Here is a 24,977-nt window from a genome sequence, read left to right as displayed (position 1 = left end):
TGATCACCCTAGGCTAACTTTTCCTTAGTGGTTTGTCTACATTTATTTCCAGAGTGAAATCACATGTATTATTCCCGGCTAAGGGTCATATACTGCTCAGGATCAACACCCATTTGGAAATATGGCATTTGTGTGTATGAAGTGGGGGTAGAATATGACCCTAAATCTAAAATCCTTTGCTTTTGTATGCTTGAGAATGAACTGTTGTAAGAAACAATTGTTTAGGGGGGAGGGGGGTCAAGAAATTCTTCCATCAACCCATGTCCTGAGGTAAATTCCATAAGAATAATAGTTTGTTTTCATGGCTGTGCACTTTGCCCCAAATGTGCATATAAAGGTTAGTTTACCAGCCCACACTTTTCATCTGTTTTATCTAAAATTGAGTTTCTAGTGAATTCTGCCAGCCTGATTAGCAAACCTGAAACTGACAATGACTGGTGTGTTCCAGGAGAAAAATGAAGTCACAGCCATTTAAAATGAAGGGGAAATAATTCAAAAGTGTAAGGATTATACCTTATTCATACTGTGATCTCTCAGCAAAAATGTCTCAGGGATGTGTGTTTATCTTGGTCTGGGCCCACTTTAGCAGTTTTTACCCTTTGGCTTCACCTCAAGCAAAACAATATCAAGTGAGCCAAAAGTGATGATAAACACACACACACACACACACACACAGAGCTCTGAAGTTATTACTTCCTAAGCAGAGAAAAGGTTTTGCTAACAAAATACTTGGAGTTAGTCTCATTCCCAACAACTTGGAATGACAGGTTTATTGTTAAATAAAACAAATTGCTTCAACCGTCTTAACTAGTTGCTAGAAATGAAAGGATTTTTCACATTTATCTGGCAGTAATAATGAATGAGAAGTATAAGCATGTTACAAAAACTGGGATTTCCCACAAAAACTAAATATAATGACCTAATTTTGCCCTGGGCAGATACATTGGGGGCAATTTCCAGTGTCTTCTGAGGGAATTCCACAAGTACCTGAGAGAAGAATTTTGCCCAAGAGTATTAGATATTAGGTTCTTATCTCTATTATCACTACGCTCTTTTGTGTGCACATGTACAGATTTGTATTAATGTAATAATTTGCTTAAATTCTTCATAACATTTACCTCTTTATGTGGAAGGATTTTTGGCAACCCTAAAGAAAAGGGGGGAAATCATTTAAAGTAGGTACAAGAGAAGTTAATGTTTTGAAAAGCTTAGCTGAATTCTTTACATCCAGGAAAACTGGATATTTTTCCTCCCACACACATTTCCTGTAGTAAATGGACAGAATTTTTTGGCCTCTGGAATTGGAAAAAAGGTATAGGGAACATTCTGATGAAGTAAAAGGAGGAGTAATTTAATTGTCTAACTCCTTCTGTGCTAGAGAATATCAGACAGATGGGGAGGATAAAACAAGGAGCTCAATAATTAATTTTCATGTTCCTCACTAGTGGGACCTCTTTAATCCCTGTTCCTGTGATTATAGAGAAAGGTTGGATTCTGAAGTTTCACTCATTAGCTACGTGTTGTATGAAAATACCTGTATTTTCAAAAGGGATAGTGACAAGAATGAAAAATTTCAGCTATTAAAAATATCCTGGTGTCAGGGACTTTTGTGAAAGAACAAAAACTCTCTGATTCCCTCAGATAAATAATGAAACAGATGGTTGTTGAGAGGTTAAAGGTCAAACCTTCCCTGTTGACTAAAACACAAGGTTGACTTAAAAGATTTTCAGAAGTTATTCAAGATGCAATACATTAGGCTGTGTCTCCTGCCTTTTAATGAAATGGTTTTCCTTAAAAATATTATAAGTAGGCTGTATTCAAATTACTCATATTAAGGGGACTGACACCCTTTCTAACACTAAACTATGCTTCTGCAAACTGCATATATAATACAGAATATTGGTGAATAATTAAATGATTTTGTCCAGGGATATGGGTTATCCAAGAGGCTAAATATTAAGATTTAATTGATTTACTGAGTTAACTGTTCGCTTTCTGCTTAAATTGGCGGGTGATGAAGTCGTCACTGTGAGCTTCACTGCCTGAAAAAATTATCAATAATGTAATTTATAAAAAGAAAAAACAAACAAACAAGCCGTTTCTTTTAATGTTAAGTTTCTGAATTCATTAGTAGACTCATATCAAAGGACAGGAGGGCATTTTTTAAAGCTGAACAAAGACTAACTAAAGAGGCAGATGTTCTATATTATATGATTCAACACAATTTTAGCACAAATTGTGCAATCACTCAGACACACAAACATTTCAAGGTAATTTTCATAAATCCCTATTGTGACCTAATTTCTTATTAAAGAGAATAAAAGCAGGCTGGCATTACAATTAATCAGTTCTTTGCACTGTAGAGCAAATGCTGAAGTTCATTTCATGATTTTTTACTAAAAATTGAAGAGGGTTAAATTTCTTAAACTACTTGAAACAACCTTTGAGGAAAGTTCTAGGTTTATACAAAATGTAATTTAAAGCTTGACAATATTTTAAATATATAAATTATATTTATATAAATCAGTTAAAATCCAGGGACTAAACTTCTCAAGGCTCAAGATGTGACTTTTAAGCCCCAGCCTGTGGTAGAGGGTGGTGGAGGGGTTCTGCATCAGTGACATCACTGTGCCTACAACAGAATGTGCTCAAGAATGCCAGGTGAGTGTACACTGCGTTTTTTATAGCTGAACCCTTTAACAGGGTGCTGTGTGCACTCCACAAAACAGTGTGGTTTTCCCTGCCCATCGCTGACTTCTTTGTGGAGTTGAGCTCCACGGGTAGCAGCTGATGCTCAGTTCTTGCTTACAAAAGACCACGAAGTCCTTGGGTATCATGACAGTTCCCTCCTCAGATGTGCCCCAAGGATTACACATCCAAAAGGAACAAAGAGGAGAAAAGGCCGCAAGCCTTTTGGCGCCCAGCACTTGCTAATGGCATGGGCCAAGCAAACTGAAGGTGCAGGTTGTATTATCATAAAGGATCATGCAACCTGCACATTGAGGAGCTTGAAAAGGGATTGGGCCTCTCTGTGGTATGATCCTTTCCTGAGCTACTTCTGGGTGGTGTAGACCTGTAACATTCCATACTCAGGGTAGTACCTAATGGTTCAATCTAACCCCAGGAGTTCAAATAGTAGGACTGTGGCTGAGATGCAAAGGGAAAGCACCCTGTGCCTTTCCCCTATACATCTGCATAGAGCCAGCAACAATGCGGCCCGCAGAGATTTGACCTGTGATACAGTTGAAATTGCCATTTTTGGGGTAATTTATAGCAAACCACTGTGTGTGTGTGTGTGTGTGTGTGTGTGTGTGCGCGCGCGCACATATACCAATACAGAAGTAGGCTCAATTAGATACATGATCTCATTTTCAGGGCCGTTCTGTTATTGCCACCAGCAATATTACAAATGATCATACTTACAGCAGCAGTCACATGAGTGCAATAAGTAAGACAAATAAAATTCACTTGCATTGTAATTTAAAAATGAAACTTCATTTTCCTTTAAAGGAATAAAGAAAACAGACATTCTGCACTGTGTGTATATGGGGAAAGGGAATTCTATGATTTTGCAAAAGAAAAAGACAAGAGATATAGTTCCATAATCTGACCTAATTTTTTTCCAAATAGAAAATGACCTGTTACAACATCCCAGAGAGAATATGAATTAGCCTGGGTCAATAGTAGGTCAAACAGATAGGGTGCTAAAATCCCTTTACTACTTTGTAGTATCTTATGCTAATTCAGTTCCCTTCTCTGTGATAAACAAAGCCAGTTGAACATAGATAACATCGCACAAAGATAGGTCCCAAAGCTACAATTTAATACAAATCTAGTAATTCCACTGTACAACATATCCAGTTCATTTAGAAGTGACGAATACTAAAGAAGGTCTAGGATTGAAATGCCTGCCCCACTCAGCAGATATCTTTATAAGTATTTCAGCAAAGTTCCATTTGGCATATACACCTAATAGGTATGTGAGATAGAAATTCTAACTGCCCTTTAAAATGTCTCTCTAATACAAAGCACACAATCCTAAATACTTACATACTATATTATGAATGTTTAAAACACACAACAATTGGGCTGTGCAAAAAATATCCTTTTTAAGTGGCATCTCCTCGTGTGCAAAAACAGGTAATTAATGACTTTAATAAGAATTACAAATTTGTTCAAGGCAGAACCTTTCACAATATTTGAACTAATTCCCAAAGACAAACAGTCTTTTTCATTTTGAAGGATCCTGAAATGCATTACAGCCATATTCACAGAGTGCATGACTGAAATGCAGCCAGCCCTGGGGGCGGAGGTCAACCTCCATCAGCCATACAACAGTGAGGAGACTGGTATTGACCAGGGACATCAGGGCAAATTCCTACTCTTACAGAAGGTGCCAGAGTATCCCTAATTTCTTCACAGATATAACAACCCTCAGATGTTCAAATTCTTGTGTGCCATCACTTTGTAATGACCTCTTCCCCAGACTGTCAGTGAATGAATCCTCGACCTTTAGCACCAAAACACTGGCCTCTACCACTTGAGCTAATGGACTAACTGGGCAGCAATAGTAAACTCTTATGTTTTATGTGGACTGGCCACTAGAAGGGGACCCAATATACTCTCCCATCAGGGACAGCTCATCCCAAACATCTGAGATCCACAGGAGTTTATTTGTAGCCAATGGGGAATCTGCAGACCATCACTTTTCTACAACTTCTTCACAACAGTTTGTCAGCAAGTCTAGAGCCTGGGATCTTCAGTATCAAAATACAGGCCTCTACCACTTGAGCTAAAGGAGTTAACTCTTGGTATGTATCAGGGAAAGCAGCTCTTCCTGTGGACTCCAAAAGTAACACTACCACTGTGTGGAACTCACTGGCTTTAATTTCCCTGAAGGTCAGCAAACCATATCTGTGGTTCCAGTTCACAAGTTCTTGCACATCTACAGTTTTGTGTTGGGTTTCAGATTTAAATGTTCTTGAATCTTCAGGTAGGTATTGCCAATCCACCAACCATCCCACTGCCTGCCAGGGGAGGAGGCTAGCTTCATTCTTAAATGGATATGATGCTGAATACTGAGCTCCTTGGAGTTTGGTTGAAACCAGATATGGGAATGAGGAGGTAGCTCCAGAACAGGGGCAGATAAAAAGCCCCGAAAAGCCACTCAAGTAATCTTCTGAACTTTTAAATATTTTAAATTCCTTTGTGAATATCCACTTTACTGCAGTATGAGGTTCTGTGATAGGATGAGCATGCCCACCACATGGCTGGGGAGGGAAAGGTTTAAAGTTCTCCAGTGAGAGAAATGGGAGTACAGATTCTCCCCCATGAGCTGCCAGGCCTGGAGGACAGATCCTTCAGCTGGCTCATTCAGAGAGTAGAAGTTGACTGAACAGGAGGCTTCTAGTTGGGAGGAGCTGTGCTTCTTCTGCTGACCAGGGAAGACTTTGAACCTGTTGTCCTGAAGCCAAATGGACGTACATTTTATGTTTGTTTTTGCTAATGTCCTGAAAACTGTGATGTTTACTGATGTTTATTTTGCTAAGAGGGAATACATTGGTCTTTTCTGGCCAAATAGGCAAGCCAGAGCTATTTTAGGATTTTTTGGGAGGAGGAGTTTGGGGCACAGGTGGGGAGAAGGATGGGAAGAGATGTTCTTGGTTTTGTTTTTTGCTGGTGATGGGTTTTGGTCTTGCAAATTGGGATCCCTTTATTATTTCCCCTCTAGAAAGAGGAAAGAAAGCTGTTTATTTTGAGTCTTCTAAAGAAGGAAGTGCGCTGACTAGGAGGGGAGTCCTGAGAAGGAGTCCTGTATGAAGGAGAAAATACTTATTATGAGCAGCCCATTTAGTACATAAGTGACTGCTTACTCCCAGATGAGTCTCAGTGACCCTTCTACAGGAACCCTCTGCAAAATATACAGCCTGTCTTGTCCCTCAGACCTGCAATAGCAATCCTGTGAGTCAACATCAGATCAGACATGTCAGATGCAATGATATTTTTAAATGATTGCATCACTTAGATTAAGATCCATTTTAAGAGTGGCAACATCAATTAGTTTTATGATGTCAGGATTATGGCATGATTAGGAGTGATAGAAGACCTTCTTGCTAAAGGTTTTTCTTGGCATAAGTAAAAAGATTAGAAACCTATTTTAACTTTGATGTTGACAATGAAAACTAATCTTGTTCAGATTTTAGATTAATTAAGTCAAATGCATGTTCACGTTCAGCCTTTCAGAAGGCAGCAGGTTTCAGCCAGAGAGAGTATTTACCTACTTTTCTTGGGCCCGGCTTCTATACAGGACCTGAACACCTTACAAATGTATTGAAGTTAAGAAGATTTCTGTATTGCATGCTCTCCTTCGCTCTCTAGTTCCATTCCGTAGGAAGGTTATTGTGTTTGTTTGCTTTGGTTTGTTTGTTGATGTTATTTAGATGGGATTTCCAAAGGAAGACTAGGTTGAAGAAATGGTTTTATATTTCATTTTGCAGGTGCTGAGATTTGTAGTCATTCTGATCTCTTCCAGAAGGAAGTTCCTCAGTTACGGGCCAGTTACATAGAAAGTTCTGTCTGCTGTGCTCAGAAGGACAGGATCATCCAGGGTGGGACAGTTCCTCAAGTAATTTGGGTCAGTGCCATGGTGAGCTTTGAAGATAAGGACCAACACCCTTGAACACTTGGTATTCAATAAACAGCCAAAGAAGGAAGCCTGGCAGTAGTGTGATGTGCACTTGGTGTCTTGTGTTGCTGCATAAGCAGATTGTTGTATCAGAACCAACCGAGGCTTGGTTCCTAGATAAAGGAAAGATTAATGGTTTTATCCTTAGAAACAATCCATTGCAGTATTGAAACCTGGAGTTAACGTGTCACCGTCATCAAATCTGAATTGGGGTGCAGTTGGAAAGAGACATTTTTAGCTATCCTAACTATTTGGCTATCTAGAAGCAATGAGGAGCCTAGGTCAGCTCTGATGTTGTGGACCATCTTAATGATTAGAGGGGCAGATGCCTTCACTGGAAGATGATGTTATAGAGGTGTTTTTCTTTCAACATCTCCTTCTCCATCTCCTCAAACTATATTTAACTGTGTTCTGACAATATACATTTTTAGCACTAAACTCTTGCTGAGACTTTTGTCATGTCTGAAAGGTGTTCCATATTCTTTAGAACTTGTTACTGCTACACAAACTCTTGTTGGTTTTAATGGTTGGGTAGCAGAGGTAGAGCTGAATCTTGAGCATAACCATGGGAATTGCTTAACGATATTGACATATGGTATAAACTTCAGAAAATTAAACAATTTTCAAATAAAAACAAACACCTTTTTCCCCTCTTATTCACCTTGTGTTAAAGAAATGTGACTTTGCAGTTAATGAAGCTTGTGTTTAGGTTGTAGTGCAATAAAAATGAAATCACTGCAGTTCTAGCCAATGTGAGTAACTTGAAAAATTGTATCCACCATATCAGATTCTCACTCTCTTCTTTGTGCTGTGGATATGTACCAAGTCCAACTTTAGAATCTTCTGCAGTAAGTTATAACTGCTGCATAAAATAGCCCTTTTCCAGTACACTGATTTTTTTGGGTGTATGTTACAGTATATATATCCATAGTACGTTCATCGTGTTTTATTTAACCAAGAAGCTCCATTGAGCATACATATTTCAGATAAAAAGAAAAAATACGGGTGTACAATTTTTCATGGCTTTTCCAAGTTTTTCTCTTTCTTCTTTCTCTAATGACTTGGCCCATTTTCTGCCCTCTGGTGCAATTCCTGTTTATTTCAGCAAGCTTTAAAAGAGTTGAGGGCATGTTTCTGAGGGCAGATTGTGGCCCACGGTGTACTTATCTCTGAACTCTGGGGAAAAAATTTACTTTGTTCCCCACTCCAACACATACCTCCCCCTTAAAAAAAACAAACTTATCACCTTAAAGTACAAAATTGCTTACACTTTTAATTTTTAAATGTCTTTCTTATCATTCCCACAGAAGCAATGTTGCCAGTCTCTGAGCCAAATGCATACGCACACTGAAGTGGCTGCTGATTATGCTGGAAAATCAAATAGAAAACTCATGGCATTGAAAGAGTGGTTTCAAAGATGACATGAGTTTTTTCTTTAGGTTTAATTCTTCCAGACACAATATATACAACATACTTCCAGGTCAAGCACTGCATAATATCTGTATGAAAGAAGATATTTACCCGATATTTAGAGATAATGAAACATTTCAAAACTGGCTTGGGGCATCTTTATGTGAGATGTGCTTTGTCCTGGCAATTTTGCCAAAGAAATGGCAACAAAAATTGCAGGAGGTTGGTACAAAGCATTCATTTAAACCTGAAATGCTGTCTGTTCTTGAAAAACAAGCCTTTTTGGATTTCCTAGCTTGATACATAAGACTTTAACGAGTCACATCTGGTTCTTCTTCACGTCATGTTACATTATGAATCTTTATGGGCAATTAACTGGTTGGGTATGAAAACACCCACAGTAGTAATGGGTCAATGGGCACATCCAGTTTCAAAATTCAGCTCAATTGTTAAGTCTGTCTCCAAAGGAAAAACATACTATTTAAATTCTGATGAGTTTGACGAGACAGTGTAGGGCATGCAGTAAACTGAAAACTTTCTCTGACACTTTAGAATTAATTTCTGGGAATTAGTGGCTGGTGTTCTTCCTTTCCCATCTTGTACTTTAAGGAAACCTCAATAACAAAACAAAGGCTTCCATGCAATTCAATTTATAGTGGTCACAAAAATAATTCTTTGAAATGATCAGTTCACATGAGTCCCTGTTTGTTGCAGATCTTTGTTTAGTGGGTTTAGCCCTGCAACTTCTATTGACTTTAATGGGAGTCACCCAGTCAAAATCTCTCACCCCACTTTGAAAATGTCAGGATGAGAGTCACTGTACAGGATTGTTTCATTTTTTATTTCATGTGTTCATAGGTGCTGGAACTAGGTGTGCTGGGGGTACTGTCACGAAATAGTAATAACAACCCACAACAATTCACGGTGTCTGCCTTCAGCACCCCCTACTATAAAACTGTTCCAGAACCATTGGAAGTGTTGCCCTTTAGCATTCTCTGTGGTGGATGATTCTGCCTGGTCATTTTCCACAGTAAATTCTGAGTCTCAAGATGGGCAGTTTGTTCCTGAACTGAGTCAGTGACCTGTGTGATGTGCAGAACATGCCAGACTCTTAGTACATTTGGGACAGCTGAAAGAGTGGTGCAGTCAGACTACTGCAATACTCTACCCTGTAAGAGAAGGGAGTGTCTGCAGCTGTATATGGTACACAAACCTTCTGTCTGCTGGGGAATCTACCATGATCCAGTGCAGCCCCAAAAGAAGACAAAGCTCGCTAGGGAGGAGGAGTGGCCTCCCTAGGGGTATGCTGAATTACTGCACACCCTCACCAGCCTTTACTGGCAGGGCTCCTACACAGTCCATGTCGGAGATTTAAGCTACCATAGGAGGGTGGCAGTAGTGACATCACCTGCCTTCTTTTAGGGTGAATCTCAGGAGACAGGCTCCAGTCAGGGCACAAGGAGTACAATTTGCACCTTCCTTGTGTCAGCAATTATACAGCCCTATCAGTTTAATCTAAATACAGTAGTTATGCAGCAGCAGAAACAAGAATTCATTTTAAAACAATCAGAATCCAGGAGCAAGAATCTGAAACAAAATTCACCATTGAACAGCACCCAAGTTAGATGGAAGCACAGTATTTTATTGTACAGTAATTATCTATAGCCACTATTAGCCATTTGATTCCTAACTAGGGTCTCTGAAGATGTAACATGGGGTAGATATAGAGAATAGCATCTATGTAAACCTATCTGTAATCTATGGCTGCCAATTCAGTCCCTTTGTTCTCAGTTACCCTCAATATGGTGTCTTGTGCTTCCATTTCTGTAACCTCCTATCTCATGTCCATACCATAGAAGCCTGGAAAAGCTATGCTTCAGGTTCTAATCCTGTTGCTGAGTCGCCATATTGTCTGTTTCTCATCTAAACAGTGTAATGTTATCTGTTTCAGAAACATTCAGTGTAATGTTATCTGTACATGGTTTTCTTCTCAAGGCAATTTTACACTGAATCCGCAATGGGGGAATTAGGCCCTTTATTTAAAAAAATAAAATAAGTGTTTAAGAGACAGAGGACATTAGTTTCTAGTACTCACAGCTTCCATGTACAGCTCTCCACTCCACTCGCTTAAACTGGACCCCACTGTGCAAAGAGACAAGGCACACAAGAAGTTAAACAAAACATTGTGAAATCAGATCAGGTCCCAACTGCCTGCTTAAACAGTTTTTAGTTTTTACATGACTTTTTAATTTTAGATGACACCTTTGACTGGAAGTGACAGTGGAGCAGATCATTTGTGTAATTACAGCAACAATCATTGAGGAAAGAGAGAATATCTCCAAAGCATATAAAACATTACATGGATTTGATAGTGTCTGAACCTTGTAACCAGAGCTGCAGGAACCTCCTGGCTTAGTGAGGCTATAAACCAAGTAACTTCTTGGCTAAGCCACTAAAAAGGCATGAGATCACTTTTTTTTCTTCTCTTCAGGTGAAGTATGCAATTAATAAAGTGAAAAGTGAACTTTTAACGACTTGGAGAAGGTTTAGCCTTCCTACTAAAAGGAGAAACTATGCATGTGTTGGACAAAAGCAGGTGGAAGTGGTTGCAGAGGGGACATTTAGCACTTTAAAAATTCCATACGATGGATTTCAAGTGGGGTGCTTTACATTATGTACATGCTGAATTCTAGCCAGCATGCAATATGCACTATAGGCTAATTTGGAAAAAAAAAAAAAAAGCTCTTTTCTTCATGATGCAAAAGCAAACCAATATTATACCTTACGTTTCACAGTGGTATTTTTAACACACCCAGCCATTCTTTTGTAGTATAAGTTACTGCAATTAAAGTGACAAACCCTTCACGACACCCTCGTTGCATAATAAAATGTTTTAAGATAATTCATTCTAGAAAATGTATGCACACATATAAGATACGTTTTAATATTTCTTAGAATGAGTATTTCTACATAACAGCAGAAAGAAAGCTTTAGGGGTTTACAAAGAAACATTAAACCAGTATATTGTTGCTATATGATATCTCTAGAATAAATAAACATTTAGGATTTTTGGTTGCAATAGAGAGTATGTGTAAATATAGTAAATGAGAAAATAATCTTGGGCATAATAATTTGTGTGCACTTAAGAACTTGATAATATTCCTAAAAGTCTGTTTTGGAAAATAATTTTCCATTTATCAGCTATTTAAAAATGCTAAAACAAATGTGATTTTTTGTTGTTGTTGTTGTTGCTTATGTGAAAATCACAGCTAATTAGGCTTAGTTAAGTAAAGCCTATCCTTTGAAAATTAGAGACAAGTTCCTTTCTCCCCTGAAGAATTGTCTGTTATTTACATTGTTAATATTAATATCCTGCAGCCTCTTAACTGTGAGTCAGTGTCATTGGAGACAGCCTTGTAACAAACAACTCAGATCACTAAAATAATGACTTTTAGAGATTTTTCTTTTCTTTTTCTTTTCTTTTTCCCAATAAGCTGAAATAAGCAGTGGTGAGTGCAGCTGCATAGTCTTAATTCTAAATTCAGATTCAGGCTGAAAGGCTTTGAAATTGTAATTTGTACCTTCCCCGGCATATCTTGTGTGCAAGTCAAGCTTCAGATATTGGAGCAAATGATGCAATTTCACCAGGTTCTGGTGTGAATTACAGGAGTTCTAATTTGGGTGAGCAGCTGGGGTGTGAAGTTTTTCAAGGAGGTGAGGTCCTCCTCTGGTGATCCCATTGAATTCCCAGGGGAGAAGGGGCTTTCTGAATGCAGTGAGCTTCAGAGGGGTAGCAATTCATTAATGGCTGTGCTTAGTTCTGAGGGAGGATTGCTATTCTCTAACTACTCTGTGCTAACTTCATGGCGAGATCCACTCTCACAATTGCTCAGTCTCAGACTCCTCCCTTTTGATGTTCCTGCTTGATCATTGTTCTTTTGTAGTAGATGGAGCTGACAAGTAGAACTTTTGCAGGAGTCGTCCCTGATATCCCACTTTTGATTTTGTTTATGTACAAGATATTTATCAACTATTTTTCTTCACTCTATTTAAAATGTATCACATAGATCCTTCCATGAAAATATCCAAGCACCAGATAATAGTATTTAAATCATGCAGGATTACATTTAAAAAAAAAATCCTCATTTTGTACCTGCTGTTTTGCAAGCATAATCAGTTGTGAGCAGAAATTATTAATTGTCTGATCTAAAAGCGCAAAGGATGTTGGTGCCTGCAAGTCAGGTAGTTTAACTTCTAAAGGTTGATTGCAGGTACAAAGTTACTGGCATAAAATTAGAGTGCAGGATAAAGGCCCTTTTGAAAGTTGATCCTCAGAATCTAAACAACTCAAAATATCCCCCTCTCTATAAAATACTCACCTGTTCTAAAATATCAGAAAGAACACATGCAAAAAACCCAATAAACAAATGTTTAAAAGAAAGCCTGACTAACCAAAAAAGTTTTACTCTGAAGTATGTGTTCTGATAGACAATCACAGGTAGAAAGTCCCAAAGTTGTAGCCCTAAACTGAGAACTATATCCTTGACCCCAAAAAGATGACCTCCCAGCACCAAGAGAGGAGGCACTTAATGGACCTTATATGTACTGACAGGGAAGAAATTGGTCTCTTCTATAACTTTGAAGCCTGTCAGTAGCTCCTGATCAAGCCCCTGACTGGCATATGTTGGGCCTGGACCACAGGAGATGGATCCCTTGATAATTTCCCTGTTCTGTTCATTTCCCTTGAAATATCTGGCGTTGGCCACTGTTGGAAGATGGGACACTGGGCTAGATGGACCATTGGTCTGACCCAATATCTCCATTCTTATGTTCCTTGAATTTTCACCTGGAAGGAGAAACGTAGACAGAGAATGGAATTCACATATCGTGCACATGGTGCCTTACCATGGTTAGAGGGTAGTTTGACTTGTTCTCTGTTACCTGGAGCTTCTGGAGGCTCATTGAATGGCAAGCCAGGTAAAGTGCACTAGAGTAATCCAGCCTTGTGGTGGCAATAGCGAGCACATATAACAATGGTGAATAATAATAAAAGGTCAATGTAGATACATTCAAAACTTATAAAAGGTATTAAGGACAGGGAGGAAGAGAGAGGCAGTGTATTATCATACACAAGAATGCTGAATAAAGGGGACCTATGGTTTATGGAAAATATGGGTCCATTTCTGCAGTCCTTCCTGCAAGTAGAAAAAAATGCAGGCTTGAACATTAATTCTTATTACCATTTATATAACGCTAACACCCATAGGCCCTAATGAGAATTGGGTGTCTCACTATGCTAGACACTGTACAAAAGCACAGGAAAGCTCAGTACCTGCCCTGAAGAGCTTGATGTTTAATAATGAAAGCGACATAGAAAAACCAAACGCAGCAAAGACAGAGGAACTTGTTGAGATAAATTGTTCAGTTGCTGGGGTGGTTAGATTTTCAAACAAGCGTCTTTGTGCTTTCTCCCACACTGCACCTCACACTTGGGAAGAGGTCCCCATAAACAGCCTCAATGTTCTCCTTCAAATATCTTCTTAAAACTCTCCTTTTGCTGTGTTTCCTATAAAAACTTGACAATCTCAGCCTAAATCTAATTTTCTGCTCAATATTCATGAGGTTGAGTGGAAGCAAAGTTTCTGGGGTACAGTACATTCATTTCAGCATAAGTCCTGTGTAAGTTAAAATTACTGGAGACTAGAAGTTCCAAGGTAATAGGGTTTATATACTGGGGAATCTTTAACAAGATCAGTGGTTCAATAATGGAGATTTTAACTTGGCTCCTTTGAAAGAGGGAAGACTCCTAGGGACTGAAGAGAAGCAAATACAACCTCAGTCTGTAAGACAAGGACTAGGAAAGAGAGCCAGGAAATAATACACCAGTATGTCTGGCCTTGGTGGTAGGCAAGATTCTGGAAACATTAATAAAGGATGAGGTCACAAAACATCTGGAGAAATAAACTAGTCAGTATGGTTTCATAAAGGGTAAATCCTGTTTGACAAATCGGGTGGAATATTTTTAGGGAAGTAATGCAGAAAGCAGACATGGGTAACGCAATGGACTAAATTCTATTTGGATTCTAGGTATGGGTTTGGATTGGAGAAAGGATAGTTTAGGTAACTGAAGTGAGGGGTAGATAGCAATGATGTAACTGGTGTATGGGGTTGGGACAAGAAAGGCAATGAGTGAAGGATTGATATTGAGGGCCAAATTGTATCTCTCTCTCTATATGAATGACCTGGAGAAGATTATCACTAACATGGCCTCACTGATTTAAGAGCCTGTCTCATTTTCAAAAGTGATGTAGGCACTTAGGAGCCTAAATCTCATCAACTGTCAATGGAATTTTGGCTCAAGGCATTAAATCCCTTTTGAAAATGCCATTTAGACTCCTAAATTCCAAGGTGTTGCAATGCTGGGAGCAGCGATGCCTAAATACCTTAAAAAAATCTGTATCTAAAGAAACAAAGATCTTCCAGACAAGACTGGAGAATGAGTGGGACAAATGGTTCATGATTTTTTGCTGAGGCAAGGGTAGATTTCAAAGTTTGCAATTCAAAATAGAACGGATATATGTTAAACAGACATGTTTTGCATAACCAAGAACAGGAAAGTCATAGGACTGATAGTAAACAGAAGCATAAACCCTTTCCCACAATGCACTATTATGCACTGTCAAAACAGTAGAGGTCTAAAACTGATGTTGGAAGAAATAAGAAATTAGTCCAGCATATTGTAAAGTACTTATCAGACCACATTTAGGCAACTTACACAAGTCAGGACACCATATCATTGAATTGACAACCTGGGGATTGAAAAGGGCCAGAGGACAGCAAAAAAGAATGATAAAAGTGCTCATGAACTTTCTGTGTGCAGAAAGGCTGGGAAACCTGGAATTCTATTCACTAGAGAGAAAAACAGACGGTTTAAAAGATGATATAATTTGAAGTTTTCAAGATGCTGAAGTGGGATAGAGAGAGTAGATGTACTGTAGATAAACTCTTTAAACTAACACTAACTCCCAGAACGCATGAACATAAACTAAATATAAAGAAAACAGCAGGAGAAACAAGAATCAAGACACATTTTATTCAAGCAGAGAGGGAGGAATTGTTGAATTGCTGATACAGGGCAAAAGGCAGCTTGCATCGCCATTCAACCACACTGAAAAATAATTACAGGTATACTGAACAGAATATTGGACTTTTGTGGATTAATCCGTATCACATACTGTTAAATAGGAGGTATTAGGACATGTTGGTTGGCCAAGGAATTTTCCTATCTGCTGATTCAATAGCCAGTTCTGGTAGGTCAAGTAGTTGGTAGTGTCATTTGAATGAGGTGCACCAGGGGTAGGAAGAAAGGGCAAGAGTTCTATGTGAAGGAATTATCTTTGTTTAAAAGCCATATCCTTTGTTCCTTGACATATCCACATCATTCCCAGAGGCCATTTGTACTTTGTCTCCCAGCTGTGAAAAAGACAACATCACATTTGTTGTGTCAGGTGGAAAAAAAAACACCAAAAAATTGAAGGAAAAAAAAAAAGCTTAACATTTTAATTAATATTTATGAAGGGATTGTCTTTAATTTCTATAATCAATCACAAATAGATGTACCATGAATTTAGATTGCTAGACATCAGGAGTGTGTAAAGATACGCTCTTATAAGAACACATGCAAATAGAGAAGGAAGGTGTAGGGCGAAAAATACATTCTAAAATGTGATTCATTGTGCAAGGGGAATGTGTATATATTATGATCAACAATAATTATCTTCCTGAGATCTTATTAATTTTAGGTTGATTCACACAAAAAAAAAATCTTGCTTTGTATATGATTCACAGATTAGTCTGTTTGGCAGATTGCTACTAGTGCACTAATTTATGCAAAAACAACATTAGAAAAAGTGGAGGAAACGTTTTTTTTCTGTGATAGGTGCTGCATGCATGTTCTCTCAGTCAGTGGGTACTGAACTTTATGCACAAAAATAGAAAAAACACTGTTCCCTCATGCTCAGTGACATTGTTGATGTGATGTGAGCCAGAACATTTTCCTATCTGCATTAAAGATCAGTTTTTCCATTAGATCCTATGAGGACCACATCAAATCACATCACATTTTTCTTAACATGATTCAGTACCACTTGTTATATACAGTGTTTGTCCAGCTTTTATGAGGATTTGTGCAAAAGATGGGCAAACTAGTGTGGCTTAAAATAAGAATCTACTTGAATCTTCAAACAAAACCTTTACCTAACCAAGAGAGGCAAACATTTCTCTAGGTCTGAAGTTGTTCAGATCATTTTTTATTTTTGTTTCAGTGGCACATGCCTCTACACTTCAGGTTTTAGTTAGAACTGGTAATTCCAAAATATTATAGGAAGTGTGTTCTCCTATTTGTTACTTGGCCACAAGCTGGAAATACCAAAAATCTTGCTAGAAATTCTGTTCCCTGGAGATTTTTAGCCCAATTTACAAACCTGTAAAGTATGGATAGTTCAAGTGAGTTTTTAGCTAAAAAAACAAATGAACCGGAAAAGAAAAAAAAAGGGGGGGGGGATATTGCTTACATGTAGTTCTAAGAGCTCCAGGAGCTGTATTGTTTCAAAAATTACTTCAGTTTGGTTACCATGTACTGTACCATTTGTGGCTGACCCTCTATGCAAGCACCTCATCATGTTACATGCAGTGTTATGACCCTGCCTTACCTTGGAGGTGCCTAACTTCCTAAGCCATTTTAGAATGATTCCTTCATATGACCATTAGATCCACTCAGCTTTATACAGACATTCGCAAACCTCAGGCATTTCATAACTTGTTTTGTGGCATGAAGCCACAGTTCAAAAGATGGTGATGCCATATTCCCTTTTTTTAAAAACCCATTCTCTTGCAACTTTCATTTTTCTATACTGCACTCAGCCAAAATTAGCTCCATTAGAGTAAGAAGTCTGTTCCTTTCCATGGGCCATGTAAGTGCCTATAGTTCTAGATTGGTGTTGGAGGCAGGTACAGTAAGTAACTATTTTTTCAGTTACCTGTACATCTAGCTGAGCCTCTATGCAAGTGACTCATCATGTCACATGGAGTGTTATGCCCTGCAATTCTAACCCATAGGATGTGATGGAAATTGGTAAATATTTTAAATCTGTCATGCTTTCTCTTGTTACAGATAAAAGTATGCTGATTTGCCAATCCTGACTGTGAAATGTTCCCACTGCCTGAACTATTTCCAAACACAACAATACTTGTTTTATTTATAATAGAAAAGCCCGTTTCTATTAATCTGAATTGATGTGTGCAGAAAAGCATTGTGAGTTCAATACAGACTGGTACCATGCTCTTACTGTGAGCTACAGTGCAATGCAAAAGGAAGCTTTCTGTGTATAATGCACAATGTATGTATTTCAAAACATGTCTCACCACATTGATCTTTGAGCTGATCTTGCTTTCAGACTAGTCAAGAGCAGTCATTTAAGTCTTTGAAGAGAAATGTGAACTAACTAGAGTTAAAATCTGAGGATGGATAAATGTTTCAGATAAAGTAAAATGTAATCTGCACATTTTTCAGAATTCAAACTGAAACTGAACTGAATCCTTCAGCTTTGAAAAAGACTAACTTTTTATGCCTTGGCATTAATCAGAAGCAAAAGCACCAAAACACCACCAGAAAAGCTACTCTAGTTCTATTTCTCACCTTGCTGGAACTAGGAACTATCCAATGTGAAAGCTTGTTTATTATGAGACTTCAGGCTCACCTACTAGTCCTAAGAGGTCTGGTTGAGCTTGGGATACGAAAGAATATCAACTCTTTCTGTGGGGTTCACAGATCATAACCAAAAGCCCTTGGTTTAACAGTTAGACTTTGTCCATTTCCTGGTCTGAGCACATTTTGGCCAGAATCCTGTTTCACTCACTTGTGCAAGTATCCCTTTTTTTGTCAATGGCAGGCATCTGTCAAGCATAATGAGCAGGATTTGGCCATTGAGGTGTTTAATTCTAAGTCCAGAATAAGAAGAGGTACTGTGATGAATATGTAAAATACAGTAGCAAAGTCATTTTCAGCCTGTTATCTCACTTTAGACACTGTAAAATACACAAAGTACTTACAACATTCATGATTAATTCTTTAGAAATAGGAACAATTCTTCAGAAAAAAATTGATAATAAAAAGGCAGACTACATCTTTGGTCCATTAGCAAATCTTATTCTAGGGCAGGAGCATAGTGATCTTTCAGCACAGAGACAAACCGTGCAGTTCTGACTGCAGCATAACTCCCATTAGTTTCAGTGGGCATTTTCCCTGAGCAAAAGGATTTCAGTCTATATTACCAGCTAAGGAATCAACCCCCAGTTTTAAAAGGTGTGTGTGTGGAGGAAGTGGTCTCCAAACTACTTAATAGGTTCATACACTGTTGCACAGGAAATCCAGCTTTAGGAATATTGGTGTCTAGGATGGCCGGAATAGGAGGTGGCCAGAGAAGCATTGCATTCAGTCTCCTGGCTGGAGGCAGGCAAGGAGTGACTTCAACTGGGTTCCTCTTTCTGGATCAAGGATGTGTCAGTCCTTCCTTTGTGTGTAGAGTGAGTGCATCCACACTATTAGAATCCAGGTGAAAGTTACCCTACCTCAGTCCAGCTAATGTCCTGAGTGATTGCTACATACAACCCCCTAGGTAGGCCATCACCAATGTTCTCCACTGTCCAGATTAAAAAGCCTTCTGTTATCTCATGTAGTAGGAGACACATTTTTTGTTTTGTTTTTTTCTTAGTGAAACTAGCTAAACAAGAGGAAACAAACACCGAATTCTGTTTTAGTGACTGTATAACTAGGCTGGATTAGTTTGAAGAACATCAGACACTTCCAAACACTCCAGTTCCTCCTGAAAGTACAATCCACAAACGTCATACTTTCATTATGCAACCTGCATTGGTCCAACTCTAATGTTGCCATATAATTCCTGGAACCAACACTTGAGAAAAGCTTCAGGGAATAATATAAAAAACATTGTGTTCCCCTACCACCTCCACTTTGCAGCTGAAGAAAGTATTGGGGGCAGCAGTACGTACTGAATAGGATATTTCTGTTCTGGCTCATCTTTAATTTTAACTGAAACTGCCTGCCTTTTATCTGTTCTGGATAAAGTTGTAGTTCTCATGTTTGTATTATTTTTAATGTGCAAAGGGAATCTTTAAATAACTGATTTACATAACAAAGAAATGAAACCTTTCCTGCTTATTCTTCCAAACCGGTTGGTATTTTGCTGGTGTGCAGAGCTTTAAGGAATGGGTGGGAGGGTGGTTGGAGGGGAAGCCTTTCTTGAATTTGGAACTCAGTACTATGTGAACCATTGATCCAACGCAAGCTGGGGTCAGGATTAGTTTGCATTTCCTCATGCTGTCTTTAGAGAATGCTGAGACACTTCCTCTTGGAGGCCAGTGTTGGCACTAGTTCAGGAGTCACAGTGGACTATGTTGGGGCCAGTGTAGGTCACATATTGGTAGGTTACCTATTTAACACTTTAATAACTATTTCATCATCAAGCAGGTGTGTTTCCATTGGGATCCCACAGGGATCCGGTCTTTGGCCTATGCTATTTAGCATTTTTATCAACGACCTGGAGGAATACATAAAATCATCACTGATAAAGTTTGCAGATGATACAACAATTTGGGCGTGGTGAATGAGAAGGAGGTTAGGTCACTGATTCAGAGCGATCTGGATTGCTTGGTAAACTGGGTGCAAGCAAACAACACGCATTTTAATATAGCTAAATGTAAAAAATGTATACATCTAGGAACAAAGAATGTAGGTCAGACTTATGGGATGGGGGTTTCTATTGTCTGAAAAACATTTGAAGGTCAGTACAACGCTGTGGCTAAAAGGGCTAAAGCATAAATAAGGGAATCGCAAAGAGGTTATTTTACTTCTGTATTTCGCACTGGTATGACAGCTGCTGGAATATTGGGTCCAGTTCCGGCGCCCACAATTCAAAAAGGATGTTGACAAATAGGAAAGTGTTTAGAGAAGAGCCAGGAGAATGATTAAAGGATTAGAAAACATGCCTTTATAGTGATGACTCAAAGAGCTCAATCTATCTAGCTTAACAAAGAGAAGGTTAAGGGGTAACTTGATGACAGTTACCCCTTAGCATCTACATGGGAAACAAAAATTTAATAATGGTCTCTTCAATGTAGCCGACTGAAGTATAACATGATCCAATGACTGAACGTTGAAGCTAGACAAATTCAGAGTGGAAATCAGGCATAAATTCTTAATGGTGGGCATGATTAACCACTGGAACAATTTATCAGTAGTCGTGGTAGAGTCTCCATCACTGACCATTTTTAAATTAAGATTGGATTTTTTTTTCTGAAAGACTTGTTTTAGGAATTATTTTGGGGAAGTTCTTTAGCCTGTGTTATACAAGAGGTCAGACTAGATCAGGGGCGGGCAAACTTTTTGGCCTGAGGACCTCATCAGATTTTGGAAATTGTATGGAGGACCGGTTAGGGGAGGGAGTCATTGCCCGGCCCCCACTCCCTATCTGCGCCCCCCCCCCCAGGACTCCTGCCCCATCCAACCCCCCCCCGCATTCCCTGATGCCCCCCCCCGGGACCCCAGCCCCATCCACCCCCCACCCTGTCCCCTGACTGCCCCCCGCCGCCCCACCCAACCTCCCCATCTCCTTCCTGACTGCCCCTCCATGACCCCTGCCCCCATTCAACCCCCCTGTTCCCCACCCTCTGACTGCCCTGACCCCTATCCACACCCCTGCCGCCTGACCACACCCCCGAACTCCCCTGCCCTCTATCCAGCCCCCCACAACTCCCTGCCCTCTTACCACGCTACCTGGAGCACTGGTGGCTGGCGGCGCTACAGTCGTGCCGCCCGGCTGGAGCCAGCCACGCCGTCGCCACTGCGCAGCACAGAGCACCGGGTCAGGCCAGGCTCTGCAGCTGCGCTGCCCCAGGAGCTCATAGCCCCACCGCCCAGAGCATTGCGCCAGCAGTGGAGCGAGCTGAGGATGCGGGGGAGGGGGAAAAGCAGGAGAGGGGCCGGGGGCTAGCCTCCCGGGCCAGGAGCTCAGGGGCCCGCAGGACCCTCCCGCTTGCCCACCTCTGGACTAGATGATCACAATGCCTGAATATTGAAATGGGAATATTAAAAAGAGCTTTAAAGGATTTAAGTACATGAGTCCCATTGAATATCAACGGAATATGAGCACCTTGCTCCCTTAGGCTGAGATTTTAAAGGAGCCTGTGTTTAGTCAAACAGGCCAAGATTATCAGAAGTGACTGCCTCAATTTCTGGATTCTCAATATGTGATAACTTAAAGGGACCTGATTTTCAGAGGGCATGTGCTGAAAGCTTTCTGAAAATGTCCCTCTAAAAATGTCTCAAGTTGGGCACCCAAAAATCTTTTGTCATTTTTGAAAATCATGGCCCCTGGGATGGTTTTAGAAGCCACTTGTGCCGATTTAAAAACAAGGGCTAAAGAAAACCTAGGAAACCTCCCATTAAGGTTTTAAAAATAATAATTAATACTTTGCATGTCTTCAGTATCTTCCATTAGAGGGGGAGAGAGTGTCTCAAAGCATTTTACAAACATTAATGGGTTAAATTGCCTAACAGTGCTTTGAGATAAATTATATTCCCATTACCCACGGGACAAGGGATAAGGAGAGGTTAAGTGACTTACCCAAGACCAAATAAGAAATCCAGAACAGAATCAGGAATTAAACACAGATCTCCTTACTTCTAGTCTTGTGGTTTAGCCCAGACCACCCTTTCCGTCTGTAAAGCACAACCGAAAGAAATAGTCACTGTCAAAGCAAAAAGTTAGCTAACTAAAACTGAATTACAACAGTACCTCTATGGAAGTACATGTGACATTCACATGAATACCAAATGAATTCATTATGATCATTGCTATTTCCATGAATACCAAATGAACTTATAATGACTGGACTCTTAAAGAGTTACTATTTTACTGAAAAAAATAATGCCAGAAATAATGGGAAAATTAACTTCACTACATTCTGAATAAGTCATAATTAGACAAAGTATCTGAACAAGATTCCAGTTATTTGTGATGCGTCCACTGACTTTTTGATACCATCTCACATTTCTCGTAGTTTGGTAGGATCTGTTTCAAATGCTAAATAGTGGCTAATGTAGATGGAGAGTGCTTTGGTTGCTCAGTTGCTGCATCCAGATAAGTGTATATTTGACCTGAGAATAACTGCATGTCTCTTTAAATTTTGGTCCTGTTGCCCCTCTGAGTGTAAAAATTCATGATCACCTGTATCCAAGGTACCTTCACATCTTATGTCTATGATATAAGGTCACACAACATATGCAGCAGAACACTGTATTTTCATATCATATATGTTTGCTTCCATCACAAACTGAACTTCTGAGGCATTTTAGCTAATAATGCACCACACTACTTTTAGCTGCTTCCTAAAGATGGAGCCAAACTCTCCAGTTTGAACAACTTCAAACGTTGGAAGAGTTCAGTATCAAATTTGGACGCTGAAGTTCAGCTCACTTTTATTTCTTGCTTTTGCAGTGTAAAGTCTGGATTGACATTACTGTTCATTCAAGCAGATCTAGTGTTGCCTGTGGTGTTGAAACAGATCTGAAATATTGGCCACAGTTTATGGGATCTGTATGGATGTGTGTGATTTGCAATCAGAAAGGATACATTTACTTTTGCTCATCAACCTTTAGTGTGAAAAAAAAAAAAAAAGAAAGGTGAACTGCAGCAAGACTTTTCTTGCATTCTGGGGAGATTTTGAAATATCAATTAAAAACCTGTAATGAGATCTTGGGATGGAGTCCCTAAAATGAAAACCTTCTAGGTCAGGCAGGAGGGTAGCAATAATAATACCAAGCATATATTCTTATTTAACTTTTTTATTGTGTGCAGCCTGCAGCTGAACTTTTTGTGTGTGTTTTTTTTTATCATGTAACACAGTCCCTATCTGAGACTCATGAAGCTCATAAGAGGCTTTTGACAAGATTCAGCTAGCCACAAAAGTCATTATCTCATTTTCATTTATTAACATGATATTTCCAAAGGATTAACAAGGGTTTCCCTTTTGTTGCTTGTGCTATGGCACTAGCCCTGGAGGAGCTGTTGCTTTTTTCCATCTCAAGTGACTTCCTACTCACATTAGATTACACTAATGCACATATTATAGGACTGACATTTATTATACTTCTTGAATTAAAATTCCCTATTTGAAAGTAGTTTTAATTGCTGGTAATAATAGGATGAAGGGACTGAAGTGTTGATTTTAGTGATGGGCTAAAATAAAAATAACTTCTGCTGGAACTGGGTGTGTAAAACCCAACACCCCAAAGTCACATATATAACTAGGTATGTGAAATAGTATCAAGAAGAAGAAATATTACAGCTAACACCATTGTAAGACAGAAATTCTGGGAAGTGTGGTTTTGTATCTGCAAATTATCTTTTTAGGAAACTGCAACACTTTCCCCAGACATATAGATTTCACTGTGTGGGGAAAAAATATGTTAGTGACCTTCACTATTTACTAATATTTGTGCAAACTTTTATTGTAACTAAGATGACTATTAACTAGGTGGTGACTATCAACTAGGGCTGTTCAGCTTAGAAAAGTGATGACTATGGGGGTATATGACAGATCTACAAAATCATGAATGGTGTGGAGAAAGTGACTAGAAAAGGGTTATTCACCCTTTCCCACACTACAAAAATGAGGATCATCTGATGAAATTAATAGGCAACAGATTTAATACAAACAAGAGAAAGTACTTTTTCACACAACACACAATTAAGTTATGGAATTCATTGCCATGGCATGTTGCGATGGCCAAAAGTATAACTGCATTCAAAAAAACAACTGGATAAGTTCATGGAGGATAGGTTCATCCATGGTTATTAGTGAAGATGGTTTGGGATGCCACCCCATGCTGAGGATGACCCTACATCTCTGACTACTGAGGGCCGGAAGGGGAAGACAGGGATGGATCACTCCAACTGCCCTTTTTTGTACACGCTCCCCTGAATCTCTGATACTGTTAGAGACAAGATATTGGACTAGATGGACCACTAGTCAGACAGTGTCATGTTCTTTGGTTCTTAGATCATTAGGGAAGAGAGTATTGTGCTTGGGGCGTGACAGATTTGCAAACAATAAAATAATATGAACCCCAAATCAGCATTAATTATTTTCTCAACCTCTTTGCCCAAGTCCTGCTTTCTGCTCACCAGTAACCCCAAACTACCCAAAAGCGGTAAACAGTAAGGTGTCAAAATTTGCAGATGATACAAAACTACTCAAGATAGTTAAATCCCAGGCAGACTGCGAAGAGCTACAAAAGGATCTCTCAAAACTGGGTCACTGGGCAACAAAATGGCATATGAAATTCAATGTTGATAAATGCAAAGTAATGCACATTGGAAAACATAATCCTAACTGTACATATGAAATGATGGGGTCTAAATTAGCTGTTACCTCTCAAGAAAGAGACCTTGGAGTCATTGTGGTTAGTTCTCTGAAAACATCTACTCAACGTGCAGCCACAGTCAAAAAAGCAAACAGAATGTTGGGAATCATTAGAAAGGGATAGATAATACAGAAAATATCATATTGCTTCTATATAAATCCATGGTACACCCACATCTTGAATACTGCATGGAGATGTGGTCGCCCCATCTCAAAAAAGATATATTGGAATTGGAAACGGTTCAGAAAAGGGCAACAAAAATGACTAAGGGTATGGAATGGCTTCCATATAAGGAGAGATTAATAAGACAAGAGACAACTAAGAGGGGATATGATAGAGGTCTATAAAATCGTGACTGGTGTGGAGAAAGTAAATAAG

The 24,977-nt window shown here is 39.2% G+C and overlaps 1 long non-coding RNA gene across 4 annotated transcripts in view; it reads right to left on the bottom strand.

The window, feature by feature from the left end:
• Window positions 1-24,977, bottom strand: part of LOC112059775 (uncharacterized) — a 128,153-nt gene that overhangs the window by 73,016 nt on the left and 30,160 nt on the right. For all 4 annotated transcript variants that reach the window (XR_006176001.2, XR_010589298.1, XR_006176003.2 and 1 more), the window contains exons 3-4: window positions 21,799-21,893; window positions 10,191-10,237 (exon numbers count right to left, since the gene is read on the bottom strand). This is a non-coding gene — a long non-coding RNA (uncharacterized LOC112059775). The remainder of the gene's footprint in view (window positions 1-10,190; window positions 10,238-21,798; window positions 21,894-24,977) is intronic.

Source organism: Chrysemys picta, chromosome 7, assembly GCF_011386835.1.
Source record: "Chrysemys picta bellii isolate R12L10 chromosome 7, ASM1138683v2, whole genome shotgun sequence".
NCBI lineage: Eukaryota > Metazoa > Chordata > Testudines > Emydidae > Chrysemys > Chrysemys picta.
This window is presented reverse-complemented; position numbering and strand designations above follow the sequence as displayed.